The sequence below is a fragment of the Triticum aestivum genome, chromosome 4A (genome assembly GCF_018294505.1).
Source record: "Triticum aestivum cultivar Chinese Spring chromosome 4A, IWGSC CS RefSeq v2.1, whole genome shotgun sequence".
Classification (NCBI taxonomy): domain Eukaryota; kingdom Viridiplantae; phylum Streptophyta; class Magnoliopsida; order Poales; family Poaceae; genus Triticum; species Triticum aestivum.
The window spans coordinates 152,671,944-152,688,858 of record NC_057803.1 but is presented as its reverse complement, the minus strand read 5'-3'; positions in this window follow the sequence as shown (position 1 = coordinate 152,688,858).

The following is a 16,915-nucleotide window of genomic DNA, read 5'->3' as shown; positions in this document are numbered from 1 at the left end:
TTGCTCTATAAATACCCCAATATTCCAGAAACACTAGGGGAGTTGACAAAAATCAATTCCAACCGCCGCAAGTTCCAGAAACCATATATCCAATCTAGACACCATCACGGAGGGGTTCATCATCCTCATTGGTGCCTCTCTGATGATGCGTGAGTAGTTCATTGTAGACCTACGGGTCCGTAGTTAGTAGCTAGATGGCTTCCTCTCTCTCTCTCTCTCTCTCTCTCTCTCTTGATTCTCAATACAATGGTCTCTTGGAGATCTATTTGATGTAACTCTTTTTGCGGCGTGTTTGTTGGGATCCGATGAACTTTGAGTTTATGATCATATCTATGTTTTTATCCATGAAAGTTATTTGAGTATTTTGATATCTTATATGCATGATTACTTATAGCCTCATATTTCTTCTTCAAATCTTTGGTGTAGTTTGGCCGACTAGATCGATTTTTCTTGCCATGGTAAGAGGTGCTTTGTGATGGGTTCGATCTTACGACGCTTGATCCCAGTGATAGAAGGGGAACCGACACACATGTATCATTGCTATTAAGGATAACAAGATGGGGTCTATTTCTACATAAATAGATGTTATCTACATCAGGTCATCATTCTTATTGCATTACTCCGTTTCTCCATGAATTTAATACACTAGATGCATGCTGCATAGTGGTCAATGTGTGGAGTAATAGTAGTAGATGCAGGCAGGAGTCGGTCTGCTAATCTTGGTCGTGATGCCTATATAATGATCACTGCCTGGTTATCGTCATGATTATTTGAACTTCTATCAATTGCCCAACAGTAATTCGTTTACCAACCGTATGCTATTTTTCTCGAGAGAAGCCACTAGTGAAATCTACGGCCCCCGAGTCTCTTCTTTATTATATTTGCCTTCGCGATCTATTTTTATTTCCTTTTATTTTTAGATCTATTAATCCAAAAATACAAAAATACCTTGCTGCAATTTATTATTATTTATTTTATCTCACATTCACGCGAGATCAATTTATCCAATCTACTACAATTTTATCTATCTTTTTACCCATGAGTGATTGACAACCCCTCTCTTACGTCGGGTTGCAAGTATTTGTTCTTTGTGTGCAGGAGCTGTTTAGGTGGTGTTGCGTGGTTATCCTACTAGTTCAATAACCTTGGTCACATCACCGAGGGAAATACCTATCATAGTTGTGCTACATCATCCCTTCCTCTTTGGGGAAATACCGACGTAGTTCAAACCGCATCAAACGGAATTTCTGGCGCCGTTGCCGGGGAGACATCTACAACATCTTCCAGGTTCCTAATCACAAATCTCATCTCCTTGAAATTTACATTATTTGCCATTTGCCTCTCGTTTTCATCTCCCCCACTTCACAAGAAGTTGCCATTTTATCCGCCCTCTTTTCCGTTCGTCATTTTTCTCGTTAGATGTGTTTTTTTGGGCAAGCTTGTTGACCATTTTTTGTCATTATGGATAGTTCTTCCTCTATTGTGTGCACCCCCGAGAACGAGGTTCTTAACTTTAAACAAAGGGGAGGAGAAAATTTAAAGGATGCTTGGTATAGAATTTGCAATGCTCATAACATATCTATCCGTAAGCAATCTACCATTGTTCTTCTTCGTTGTTTTTATGTGGGCATCACCACTTGGTATAGATTCGTCCTTGATACGATTACCGGTGGGAATTTCTTGATGTGTCCCTCTATTGATGCTTTTAATGCTATGGGAAATTTAGTAGGTTCACCACCTCTTATGGTGAAAGAAATAAATTTAACTCTCGAGCATGTTATGGAAAGGCTAGATGCTATTGAAAAGAAAATGCTCACTGAAGAACATATTGAAAACTTGTATAAAAAGATGCATAATTTTGCTACTAAAATTGGATCAAAACCGTGAGAGGTTTTTAAGTTGTTGAAAGAAAAGGGAATCATAATTCACGAAAGAATTAAAGAAAGCCCTTCTCGGATCGATAAATAGGGAGAGATCTTTAGTAATCTAAGCACGACTTTTGCTTCCACTAAAACTATTGAGAAAACTCCCGTAAAAATTAGCAAGATTACTCCAGTTACTAAGAATAAGGGTGCAACTTCTAGTAATAACAATAAAGAAGAGCTTAAGATGATTAGTATCCATCCCAATTTTATTGAAGTGATAAGAGAACCTACTTGCAAGAATGAACATTTCAATCTCATTCCTAGGAGTATTGTCATTGAAAATTTGTATGCTAAATCCTTAAAGAATTCTAAGTGTTTGATTGAAGAGTTGGAAATAAACATGACAATACTTGAATCTTTGCGTTATGCCTAGCTAAGGTCGTAAAACGATAGCGCTTGTTGCGAGGCAACCCAATGAATAAAATTTATTTATTTTTATCTTTTTCTTTCTATTCTTGAGTGTTTGCACAATTAGCTACTATTATGATTGTGTTTTTTGTGTTTTAATTAGTGTTTGTGCCAAGCAAAGCCTTTGGGATCATGTTGGGTGATAGTTGATTCGATCTTGCTGAAAAACAGAAACTTTTGCGCCCAGTCGCAGAATTGTTTACATTTACAGAAGCGCGATAAAATCCTGAATTTTTACAGAAGATTAATATACAAATTTCCCACGATGTCCTAATTTTTCAGAATTTTTGAGGTTACAAAAGTATTCGAAATATTTAGATTGCTACGGACGGTTCTATTTTTGTCAGATTCTGTTTTCTTTGCACTGTGTGCTTATTTTGATTGATCTATGGACTCTTTTGAGGGGTTTGAGCCATAGAAAAGTTGGAATATAGTAGATATGATGCAAAAATAAAATATGAATGGGTTTTCTATAGTACTTATAGTAGTGATTTGCTTTCTTATACTAACGAATCTCATGAAGGTTTTGTTGATTTTCGTGTGATTGAAGTTTTCAAGTTTTGGGTGATATTACGATGGATGAAGGAATAAGGAGTAAGAAGAGCCTAAGCTTGGGGATGACCATGGTATCAAAATCTATTATCTAAATAGAAGCAAGCAACTAAGCTTGGGGATGCCCGAGTGGCATCCCCTGTTTCTTCTAACGACCATCGGTATTTCACTTGGAGCTATATTATTTTCGTCACATATGATGAGTTTTGCTTGGAGCGTCTTGTATAATTTGAGTGTTTGATTGTTTTTCTTTGTATTTTTAGTCATGAATCCTCGTTGGACACACCTATTTGAGAGAGCCAAAATTATGCTATGACTTGTTAGAATTGCTCTCTATGCTTCACTTAAATCTTTATGAGCTATGGAATTGCTCTAGTGCTTCACTTATATCTTTTGGAGCACTGTGTGCTTTAGTATTTTTGAAGAAATGCTCTCATGCTTCATCTATATTTGTTTGATCTATCAAAGCAACATATGAAATTAGTCCCAAAATGATAGATATTCAAGAGGGATATAATAAAAACATTCATGAAGATCATTGGACAAAATAAACTTGATTCCTTGTAATAGTTTTGTGATATGTTGATATCATATGTGAGTCTAGTTGATGAGTAATGATGCTTTAGTAAGAATATTGGTGTTAAGGTTTGTGGTTCCCTATGCAAGCACGAAAGTCAATAGTTATGCTATGAAATTACATCCTACTTGTGGTGCAGAAGTCCAAACGCAGTGAAACTTTTTGGATATTTCTTCTGGACCAGAAGACACCTGTTGGGCCGAAGAAGTACCATAGGGGGGCTCCGAGCGCAGCACAACCCATCAGGGCGCGCCTGGGGGGCCTAGGCGCACCCAGGTGGGTTGTGCCCACCTCGGTGGCCTCCCGCACCGCCTCTTTGCTCTATAAATACCCCAATATTCCAGAAACACTAGGGGAGTCGACAAAAATCAATTCCAGCCACCACATGTTCCAGAAACCATAGATCCAATCTAGACACCATCACGGAGGGGTTCATCATCCTCATTGGGGCCTCTCCGATGATGCGTGAGTAGTTCATTGTATACCTACGGGTCCGTAGTTAGTAGCTAGATGGCTTCCTCTCTCTCTCTCTCTCTCTCTCTCTCGATTCTCAATATAATGGTCTCTTGGAGATCTATTTGATGTAACTCTTAATGCAGTGTGTTTGTTGGGATCCGATGAACTTTGAGTTTATGATCAGATCTATGTTTTTATACATGAAAGTTATTTGAGTCTTTTGATCTCTTATATGCATTATTACTTATAGCCTCGTATTTCTTCGTCGAATCTTTGGTTTAGTTAGGCCGACTAGATTGATTTTTCTTGCCATGGGAAGAGTTGCTTTGTGATGGGCTCAATCTTACGGTGCTTGATCCCAGTGACAGAAAGGGAACCGACACGTATGTATCGTTGCTATTAAGGATAATAAGATGGGGTCTATTTCTACATAAATAGATCTTGTGTACATCATGTCTTCATTCTTATTGCATTACTCCGTTTATCCATGAACTTAATACACTAGATGCATGCTGGATAGCGGTCGATGTGTGTAGTAATAGTAGTAGATGCAGGCAGGAGTCGGTCTACTATTCTTGGACGTGATGCCTATATAATGATCATTGCCTGGATACCATCATGATTATTTGAAGTTCTATCAATTGCCCAATAGTAATTCGCTTACCCATGGTATGCTATTTTTCTCGAGAGAAGCCACTAGTGAAATCTACGGCCCCCGGGTCTCTTCTTTATTATATTTGCCTTCACAATCTATTTTTATTTCCTTTTATTTTTAGATCTATTAATCCAAAAATACAAAAATACCTTGCTGCAATTTATTACTATTTATTTTATCTCGCATTCCCGCGAGATCTATTTATCCAAGCTACTACAATTTTATCTATCTTTTTACCCGTGAGTGATTGACAACCCCTCTCTTACATCGGGTGGGAATTATTTGTTCTTTGTGTACAGGAGTTGTTTACGTGGTGTTGCGTGGTTCTCGTACTGGTTCGATAACCTTGGTTTCATCACCGAAGGAAGTACCTACCGTAGCTGTGCTACATCATCGCTTCCTCTTTGGGGAAATACTGACGTAGTTCAAGCCGCATCAGTAGCCATGTCTCACACGGGTCATACGGAGTATCACTAAGGAGAGATTTCACCCCGGTCTCGAGAGCTCTTGCATGTGCTCGAGTCATCGGTCCGCTTGGCACTTGGTGAGGCGTAGGTAGGTCCATGGGGATGGCCGTAGGTGCTCTACATCATCTGTGTTAGGGCATGGTCTTTATCCAAGTGGTTTTGGTGATTGATGACAATGCATTTGCGGACTAATCATGTGCATTGAGCATTTTAGATATTCATTCATTGGCACGAGATGATTCTTTCCCCTTGGAGCTCAAGGTGAAGACGATGTAGTCTCTTTCGTTTTGGTTTTGGTGGACTTGAGTCGTAGGAGACACCGTGCTATTAAGAGGGGGTCCGTATCGGAAAGATTAGGGTGGAATCAACACGTACAAATACCATTTGCACCCCCCAAATCTTTCCCGCACCCTTGGAGCATCCTTCGTTGTCCTCAAAGTGGGTTTCATAAGGGTCCAGCGGTAGTACCGTGGAGACGAGCGACAGTACTGCCTAGAGCCACATGCGATAGTAGCGCTTTGCAAGAGCGGTAGTACCGCCCAGGGCTCCAGGCAATGGTACCGCTCCGGTGCCGCGCTAGTACCGCCTTGATTCGAGACTGTCGCTTCTCGTGTCGGGTTGGGCAGTAGTAGGAGCAGCAGTAGGTGTGGCAGTACCGCTTATAAGCGGTGGTACCACCCTACCACCGCTACTAGCGCCGCTCGGGGGCTATCTCTCTCCTGCCCCTTTTTTCTACTCTCTGTGTGCGGCCCCAGCGGTACTACCGCTGGGCCAAGCGGCAATACAGCTACCTCGAGCGGTAGTACCTCTCCCATGAGCGGTAGTACTGCTCTCCGCGGGCTGAGTTGTGGGATAACAATTGGATTTGATTCCCCACTATATAAGGAGGTCTTCTTATCCAAGAAGACCTACCTATTTTCCCCAAGCTCCATTGTTTCTCCAAAGCACATTTTCGCGCGATCTCTCTACCTAGGCAATCAAACTTGTTTATTTTCTAGGGATTGGTTGAGAAGGCCTGGATCTACACTTCCACCAAGAGAAATTTGATTCCGCCCACTAATCCCTTACGGATCTTGTTACTCTTGGGTGTTTGAGCATCCTAGATGGTTGAGGTCACCTCGGAGCCACATTCCATTGTGGTGAAGCTCCGTGGTATCGTTGGGAGCCTCCAATCAAGTTGTGGAGATAGCCCCAACCTTGTTTGTAAAGGTGAGGTCACCGCCTTCAAGGGTATCACTAGTGGAATCACGACATCTCGCATTGTGTGAGGGCATGAGGAGAATACGGTGGCCCTAGTGGCTTCTTGGGGAGCATTGTGCCTCCACACCGCTCCAACGGAGACGTACTTATCCCAAAGGGAAGGAACTTCGTAACACATCCTTGTCTCCACTGGCTCCACTTGTGGTTATCTCTTCCCTTTACTTTGTGCAAGCTATTGTTGTGTTGTATCCTTTACTTGCACTTGTTGTTGCTATTGTTTGCATCATATAGGCGATCCTTTCAATTGGTATCAGAGTCTCGTCTCTTTATTAATGGTTTCACCACCCAAAGAGTATGGTTTACACTGAGAGGAAGTGCCCGAGGCCGTGGAGTTGACTTTGATCACTCGAGACAACTTAAATGGAGCTATGGCTTCACTTAAGACGTCTATGACGACCGAAGTCAAGTCCATGCTTAAACAATTACTTGAGGGGATGAAATCCACTCATGATCCCTTGCTTGTGGTTAATACCACGACATCGGAGTTGGAGGCCAATTCCGCCAAGGAAGCGGCTAAAGGTACTCATGTTCCTTCCCCTCATGACAAGAATGGGACGGGAACCTTTGCCTCAGTTCCCCCTCCCCCGGTCTTTGGAGGGCCGGTCCCCACACCTCGCATTAATAATTATGGTCCTCCTCCCAAGCTTGTTAAGGGTGATTTTGCTAATTGGGTCTTTCCCATTAAGTATCATTTGAATCATTGCTCAACTAACCCTTGTCGAATCATTGAGCAAGGCTTCTACCCGCATGATCCAAACAACTTCACCTAAGAGAAGAAGTGGACAATCAATACAATCACTCCGCTTTGTTCATCCTTCGAGATGCGGTCCCTCCCGAAGATCTACACTTACGACCTTTCACTCGTGTAAAGGATTTTTGGGAGCACATTGTTTCTATGTACAAGGGAAGTTCAAGCATCCAACGGTCCAAATTTGAAGTTATCCTTGATGAGGCCGATGAATTTGTGATGCTTGAAGATGAGGATCCGTGTGATCTCTACCGGAGGGTGACAACTCTTGCGGTTGCTCTCCAAGACCATGGAAGCAAGGACACGGATGACACTTGGATCAAGCGCAAGTTCCTCAAGGCCATCATGACATTCAACAAGGACATGTCTTCCGTGATTTGTCAAAGTCCAGATTTTCACACCTTAACCTCAAGTGAAGTGTTGGATGAGTTTATTGCCATGAACATCATGAACAGGACCACCGACAATGCTCTTGCTCGTGTCCGGTCAAAGAAAAGCACTCCCACCAATGCCTTGAAGGCCAAGGCCATTCTGGAAGAAGAAGAGGAAGAAGAAGAGGAGTGTGGCTCCGAGGACACCAAATATGCTTACCATGAGTACATGGCTCTTGCATCAAGGTAATTTTGGAGCAACAAGAGGAACTCAAGGCCCAACTTCACCAAGAACAACTCAAGTGGGTCAAAGAACAAGCAACGAGTAAGAATTTTCTACAATTGTGGCAATGTGAGTCACTTTGTGGTGGATTGCCCTTACGAGAAGAGGAAGACAATGGTGACAAACTCATTCGCAAAGACAAAGCCAAGTCTTTCCCTAGCAAGAAAAACTTCACCAAGAAACCTCCTCCAAAGGGTTTGGTGGCACATGAAGAGTACCCCTCCGATGATGATGAGGAAGATGCAAGTGGAGAAGGAATGGCAATGACAACCATTGCCATTGCTACATCTTCTCCCTCCACGGTGTCTCTCTTTGGTGCCCCAACAAAAACACCATTTCCAAGTGTCTCATGGCCAAAGGTATCAACAAGGTAACTCCTAACATAAAAACCACCATCATTACTACTCCTTCATTGTTAGATTGTGTTGATGATAGTGAGGTGGAGAAAGTTGATGAGAATGAGTTCACTAAGTTTGTGAGCAAACTCAAGGTGAGTCCAAGAAGCACTTTGTTGCTCTCTTGGAACAACTTGGTGAGGCCAATGATATCTTTGATTCGCATGAGGATACTGTCTCCAAGTTGGAGGGGCATAGTCGTGACTATGCCGATGAGATTGTGGATCTTTCCATTACTCTAGAGGAAGAGTGAGATCTTCGTTTTACTCTTGAGGAGTCACACAATGTTGATCATGCTAAATTACAAAAAGATCTTGATCATGCTATTGTTCTTACTCATGTACTTAAATCCGAGAAAGTTGCACTTGGGGTTGGCCATGATAGACTCAAGGAAGAATTTGATACACTTGACAAGGCCCACAAGGTCTTGAAGGGTGCTCATGCTTCTCTTAAAGAGTCTCATGATCAACTCCAAGTGAAACTAACCCAAGGCGATTTATGCTTGCCCTCCTTCTGTTCTAATTGATAATGCCCATGCTACTAACCCTTATTGCGAGCATGTGCATCTTCTGGAGGAAAATGCTAAGTTGAAACAGCAACTTGAGAAGGGCCTTGTGACTTGCATACAAGGCGAGAAGAACCTCAATGACCTTTTGAGCAAACAAAAGGAAGTTGTCGAAAAGGAAGGACTTGGGTTTGTACCCAAGTCAAAGAAGAAGAAGAAGAAAAACAAGACCAAGCAACCTCTCCCGCTCATGGACACCTTTGTCAAGGCGAGTGAGGGTGCTCATGAGAAGAGGAAGACCAATGAAGTGGGTGGTAATGCCAAGAGGGGCAAATGCGCCCCGAGCAACAAAGCCAGCGACTTTAACCCCTCTTATGTTTTGTGCCATCCTAGTGATGGGCATGTTTATGCAAAATTTGTTGGTTCTTCTTATGAGTACATTGAACGGTCTATTTTGGTTCCTAAAACCCTTGTTGCTAACATCAAAGGACCCATTCAAAAATGGGTACCTAAATCCAATCATTGATATCTTGTAGGAGTTTGCTTCCGGTGGGGTGTCATGGTTGCTCGATAGTGGAGCAACAAATCATATGACCGGGAGCAAGGACCTGGTGGTGGATGTGCATCCAATTCCATCTATGCCCACCCATGTCCAATTTGGTGATGCCTCAACTTCTAAGGTATATGGACTTGGCAAGGTGTTCATCTCTCAAGATTTATCTATTGAGAAGGTCATGCTTGTTGAGTCCATTGCATACACTTTACTTTCTGTTTGTCAACTTGCACTTATGGGCTTTGCAACATTCTTTGATCTTGATACCGTGGCCCTTTTGTGGAGAAAGACTCTTAAAGTAGCCTTTGTTGGGCATGTCGAGAACGGTCTCTATGTGGTAAACTTTTCGGAGCGACCCACTAAGACCGCGACTTGCCTAATGGCTAAAGTTGATGTGGGTTGGCTTTGGCATAGCCGACTAGCCCATGTCAATATGAGATCTTTGCAAAGTCTCCTCAAAGGGGACTGATACGTCTCCAACGTATCTATAATTTATGAAGTATTCATGCCATGTTTGCAATAGTTTTATATGATTTTGGTATGATTTGTTTAGAACTAACCTGGACTGACGCTGTTTTCAGTAGAACTACCATGATGTTGTTTTTGTGCAGAAATAAAAATTCTCGGGATGCAAAGAAAATCATTGGAGACTTTTTCTAGAAAATATAAAAAAATACTGGAACAAAAATCTACCGGGGGGAGTCCCGTGGGCCCCACAAGGGTGGGGGCGCGCCCCTATGCCTCGTGGACTTCGCGTGGGGCCCCTGACTTGTTCTCGACGCCAACCTCTCCTATAAATACCCAAACCTCCAGAAATTAACCTAGATCGGAAGTTCCGCCGCTGCAAGCCTCTGTAGCCACGAGAAATTAATCTAGGCCCTCTCTGGCACCCTGCCGGAGGGGGCCATCATCACCGGAGGGCATGGAGGAGGATCCCGGAGGGCCCATCATCGTCATGAAGGCCAGGGACCAGAGGGAGAACCTCTCCCCATCCAGGGGGGAGTCCATGGAGGAGTAATCACAAGGGGGAGAACCTCTCCTCCTCTCTCTTGGTGGCGTCGGAGTGCCATCGGGAGGGGAATCATCGCCGTGGTGATCGTCTTCATCAACATCACCATCATCATCACCATCCTCATCTCTTTTACGCGGTCCACTCTCCCACACCCCGTTGTAATCCCTACTTGAACATGGTGCTTTAGCCACATATTATGATCCAATGATGTGTTGCCATCCTATGATGTTTTGAGTAGATATCCTTTGTCTTGGGTTGATTGATGATCTAGATTGGTATGAGTTGTATGTTTTATTTTGGTGCTGTCCTATTGTGCCCTCCGTGTCGCACAAGCGTGAAGGATTCCCGCTATAGGGTGTTGCAATGCATTCATGATTCGCTTATAGTGGGTTGCTTGAGTGACAGAAGCATAAACCCGAGTAAGGGGATTGTTGCGTATGGGATAAAGGGGACTTGATGCTTTAATGCTATGGTTGGGTTTTACCTTAATGATCTTTAGTAGTTGCGGTTGCTTGCTAGAGTTCCAATCATAAGTGCATATGATCCAAGAAGAGAAAGTATGTTAGCTTATGCCTCTCCCTCATATGAAATTGCAATGACGACTATCAATCTTGTTAATAATTGCCTAGGACAATTGCGCACACTGATCCATCATTATTCCACACTCGCTTTATAATATTTAGTAATATATTCTAACTTTATGATAACAACACCTACTTTCATATTTTAGCTCTTCTATACCATGCAAAGTTATCCTCTTCATACCCACAACGTAGTTTTATTTCTCGTTTCTAGTTGGAAGCAAATTTTCGGTGTACGTAGAGTCGTATCAGTGGTAGATAGGGCTTGAGAGAATATTGATCTTACCTTTAGCTCCTTGTGGGTTCGACACTCCATAATTATCACTTCCACCATTGGGAATTGCTACGATGATTCCCTACACTTGGGGATTATCAAGCTCTTTTCTGGCGTCGTTGCCGGGGAGCAATAGCGTGGGGTTGATATTCTTGTGTATGCTTGTTTGCTTTCTTCACTAAGTACATTTTGTTTTTCCTTTTTGTTTCTATTTAGTTGTGGGTGAAATATACAATTTTTTAAAAAAGAATAAAAATACAAAAAAAATTACTTGCCTGTCATACCTAAAAAGTTTTTCAATAAGAGAAGTGATTGGAAGGGTATGCATTGGAGAAATGAGGGTCGACCTTGAACACTTGTGTTCATGCTCATGGAAACAATGTAATTTTTTTTCATGTAACCTTCTCTGAAAATAATTATCCCCTTGCATATATTCATTGTATTATATAAAAATAATGAGCCAAGCCTCGGTTTTAGGATGATTAGTTTGCTTGTTTACTATGTTCAGTACAAAAACAGAAACTTTGGCTGTGGCGCGTGATTTTACATTTTTTTACTAGAAAGTCAAATGGGTCTGAAACTTTTTGCACATTACTTCTGTACAAATGTTTTAAATTTTCCTATTTTTTTAGAATTTTTTGGAGTTACAGAAGTATACTAAACTTCCAGATTACTACAGACTGTCCTGTTGTTGACAGATTCAGTTTTCTATGTGTTGATCGCTTATTTTGATGAATCTATGGGTAGTATCGGGGGTATGAACCATGGTGAAGTTCGAATACATTATATATATAGTTGTAATATGAAATTTGAATGAGTTTGCAACAGTACCTAAAGGTAGTGATTTGCTTTATTATACTAACGGATCTCACAAAGTTTTTGTTAAAGTCTTGTGTGGATGAAGTGTTCGAAGAACAAGGAGTTACAGATGTGAGAAGAATAAAGAGAGGCAAGAGCTCAAGCTTGGGGATGCCCAAGTCACCCCAAGTAAATATTCTAAGGTTACTCAAGCATCTAAGCTTGGGGATGCCCCGGTTGGCATCCCATCTTTCTTCTTCAACAATTATTGGTATACCTCGGTTTTTGTTTTGTTCACATGATTTGTGTCCTTTGTGTTTTTTGTTTTCCTTTAAGAACCATGCTAGTATGAAATAGCCCTTCATTGGTTTATAGAATGCTTCATGTGCTTCACTTATATCTTTTAAGTATGATCTTATATAATTGCTCTTTGTGCTTCACTTAAATCTTTTGAGTATGGTTTTATAGAATGCTTCGTGTGCCTCACCTATATATTTTGAGCTTGGATATTGGTTAGTCTATATTAATTGTAGAATGATACATGAACTTCACTTATATCTTTTGGAGTATGAATAATACTATCATCTAAAGTGGATTTAGAAGAAGTTTGCTCCCACTGTTCCGAATGAGGAGAATTTTGCTTATGTGGAGAGTAGTAAAATTTGTATGCTCGTAGATCATGAAAATAATGCTTTATGTGATAGTTATATTGTTGAACTCATTCATGATGCTACTGAAAATTATTATGAGGGAGGAATACATGCTTGTAGGAGTTGCAATAATATCAAGTTTCCTCTCTATGTGCTTAAAGTTTTGAAGTTATACTTGTTTTGCCTTCCTACGCTAGTTGATTCTTGTTCCCATAAATTGTGCGCTCACAAAATCCCTAGGCATAGGAAGTGAGTTAGGTTTAATGTGCTAGTCATATTCTTCATGATGCTTTCTTTATGTTTCAATTCTTATCTTTTATGTGAGCATCATTGAAATCATCATGCCTAGCTAAAAGGCATTAAAGAAAAGCGCTTGTTGGGAGACAACCCAATATTTACCCTTACTGTTTTTGTGTGTTCTCATGATTAAGATACTGTAGTAATCATTTATTATAGCTTTTGTTTCAATAAAGTGCCAATTAAGACCTTTGGGAAGACTTGGGTGAAAGTTAATGTGATCTTGCTGTAAAAAACAGAAACTTTGCGCTCATGAGATTAGCTGTCATTTTTTACAGAGGAGTGCGATTGAGTTGATTCTTTTTCAGGATGATTAATAGACAAATTCCTCATGTCCACCAATTTATTTCATAATTTATGCAGTAGCAGAAGTATGGTTGGTGTTCAGATCATTACAGACTGTTCTGTTTCTGACAGATTCTGTTTTCATTGCGCTAGTTTGCTTGTTTTGTAGTTTCTATGGCTTATATTTCTCAATATAAATTGTAGAAATGATATGGTACAGTAGGAATTGTGTGAGAAAAATTATGAACCTTGTCTTTGACAGTACCAAAGTGAATGGTTTACTCTTTATCGTACTAACCTATCTCACGAAGTTCCGTTAAGTTTTGTGTGATTGAAGTTTTCAAGCTTTGGGTGAGATATCGATACGAGGAGAATAAAGAGTGGAAAGAACCTAAGCTTGGGGATGCCCAAGGCACCCCAAGGTAATATTCAAGGAAGACTCAAACGCCTAAGCTTGGGGATGCCCTGGAAGGCATACCCTCTTTCGTCTTCAAAACTATCGGTATACCTTACTCGAAGCTATATTTTTATTCGTCACATGATATGTGTCTTGCTTGGAGCGTATTTTCAATTTTAATTAATGTTTGAATAAAATCATTGGATCTGAAACCTTGAATGAAAAAGAAACCTCCCATGGCTAGTTAATTATTTGACTACTCAGTATTCTTCACTTATATCTTTTTGGAGTAGTTTGTCATTTACTCACGTGCTTCACATATATCCTATGAGTAAATGGTTGAATGAGTTGAATATCATAAATCTGAATTTATATACGTTTCATATGCTTACAACATGGGGAGTAATGACTTCACACATAATAAGTATAGGTAGTAAACTTATTGGAAGTTAGCGAGCGCAGAATTGGTCACTTGAACAATTCATGAAAGAATATTGAAGGAAGAGAGATTTCACATATAAATATACTATCTTGGACATCTTTTGTAATTGTGAGCACTCATTAAAATATTACAAGATGAAAAGTTGATGTTGGACAAGGAAGACAACTTACTGGGTTATGTTTTCCTATATTTGAAACGTTATATTGTCTTGGATCATCCAACATGTTAAGCTTGCCTTTCCCCCTCATGCTAGCCAAATTCTTTGCACCAAGTAGAGATACTACTTGTGCTTCCAAATATCCTTAAACCCAGTTTTGCCATGAGAGTCCACCATATCTACCTATGGATTGAGTAAGATCCTTCAAGTAAGTTGTCATTGATGCATGCAATAAAAATTGCTCTCTTAATATGTGTGATCTGTTAGTGCGAAGAAAATAAGCTTTATATGAACTTGTGATAGGGAAGAAATAAAAGCGACGGACTGCATAATAAAGGTCTTTATCACAAGAGGCAATATAAAGTGACGTTCTTTTGCATTAAGATTTTGTGCATTCAACCATAAAAGCGCATGACAACCTCTGCTCCCCTCTGCGAAGGGCCTATCTTTTACTTTTATCTTCTACCCTTATACAAGAGTCACGGTGATCATCACCTTTCCTTCATACACTTTTTCCTTTGGCAAGCACTTTGTGTTGGAGCGATCTGGATATATATGTCCACTTGGATGTAGGTTTTCATAAATTATTATTGTTGACATTACCCTTGAGGTAAAAGGTTGGGAGGCCAAACTATAAGCCCCTATCTTTCTCTGTGTCCGATTAAAACTTTGAACCCATTAATATCACATGAGTATTAGCAATTGTGAAAGATTAAATGATAGTTGAGTATGTGGAGTTTGCTGAATCAAAGCTCTTACATAGACTCCTCCCGAAAATAAGATGAATTGCAATTGTTTGATGACTAAGAGCACGGTTTGTTAGTTCTCAAGAAAGTTTATGATCTATACTTTAACATGTGAATAGCTTGTTACTTGATCATGAGAAGTTTTATGAGTTGAGCTACTGTTATGATATATATTGATGCTAGAAAGTGATTGGAAATATCATCGATCAAACTTATGCACTTGCTAGCATTCACACTTCATAAATTATTTCTTTTATCATTTACCTACTCGACGACGAGCAGGAATTAAGCTTGTGGATGCTGATACGTCTCCAACGTATCTATAATTTATGAAGTATTCATGACATGTTTACAATAATTTTATATGATTTTGGTATGATTTGATTAGAACTAACCCGAACTGATGCTGTTTTCAGCAGAACTACCGTGGTGTTGTTTTTATGCAGAAATAAAATTTCTTGGAATGCGATGAAAATCAACGGAGAATTTTTCTGGAAAATATAAAAAATACTGGAACAAAAATCTACCAGAGGGGAGTCTCGTGGGCCCCACGAGGGTGAGGGGCGCGCCCATGTGCCTCGTTGACTTCCCGTAGGGCCCCCTGGCTTGTTCTCGACGCCAACCTCTCCTAGAAATACCCAAACCTCCAGAAATTAACCTAGATCGGAAGTTCCGCCACCGCAAGCCTATGTAGCTACGAGAAATCAATCTAGGCCCTCTCTAGCACCCTATCGGAGGGGGCCATCATCACCGGAGGGCATGGAGGAGGATCCTGGAGGGCCCATCATCGTCATGAAGGCCAAGGACCAGAGGGAGAACCTCTCCCCATCCAGGGGGAGGCCATGGAGGAGGAATCACAAGGGGGAGAACCTCTCCTCCTCACTCTCGATGGCGCAGGAGTGCCATCGGGAGGGGAATCATCGCCGCGGTGATCGTCTTCATCAACATCACCATCATCATCGCCGTCCTCATCTCTTTTAAGCGGTCCACTCTCCTGCACCCCACTGTAATCCCTACTTGAACATGGTGCTTCATGCCACATATTATGATCCAATGATGTGTTGCCATCCTATGATGTTTTGAGTAGATATCCTTTGTCTTGGGTTGATTGATGATCTAGATTGGTATGAGTTGTATGTTTTATTTTGGTGCTATCCTATTATGCCCTCCGTGTCGCGCAAGCGTGAGGGATTCCCGCTGTAGGGTGTTGCAATACGTTCATGATTCGCTTATAGTGGGTTGCTTGAGTGACAGAAGCATAAACCCGAGTAAGGGGATTGTTGCGTATGGGATAAAGGTGACTTGATGCTTTAATGTTATGGTTGGGTTTTACCTTAATAATCTTTAGTAGTTGCGGATGCTTGCTAGAGTTCCAATCATAAGTGCATATGATCCAAGAAGAGAAAGTATGTTAGCTTATGCCTCTCCCTCATATGAAATTGCAATGACGACTATTGGTCTTGTTAATAATTGCCTAGGACAATTCCGCACACCGATCCATCATTGTTCCGCACTCGCTATTTATAATATTTAGTAATATATTCTAACTTTATGATAATAGCACCTACTTTTATATTTTAGCTCTCTGATACCATGCAAAGTTATCCTCTTCATACCCACAACGTAGTTTTATTTCTCGTTTCTAGTTGGAAGCAAACATTCGGTGTACGTAGAGTTGTATCAGTGGCAGATAGGGCTTGAGAGAATATTGATCTTACCTTTAGCTCCTTGTGGGTTCGACACTCCATACTTATCACTTCCACCATTGGGAATTGCTATGATGATTCCCTACACTTGGAGATCATCAGGGACCACGTCCGTGGACTAACAAATGTGAGTTTTGCCAAAGACCGTGCTTGTAGTGCTTGTATCGAAGGAAAGCTTCATGAAACGACTCACCGACCCTCGACTATCATCTACTCGAAGAGGCCCTTGGAGCTCCTTCACATGGATCTCTTTGGACCTCCATCCTTTGATAGTCTTGGTGGAAGAAAGTATTGTTTGGTGATTGTGTATGACTACTCAAGATATACATGGGTATATTTCTTCAAGAGGAAGAGTGAGACTCAACAAACCGTCATCAACTTTGCAAACGAAGCTCAACGTCAACATGAAGCAAAG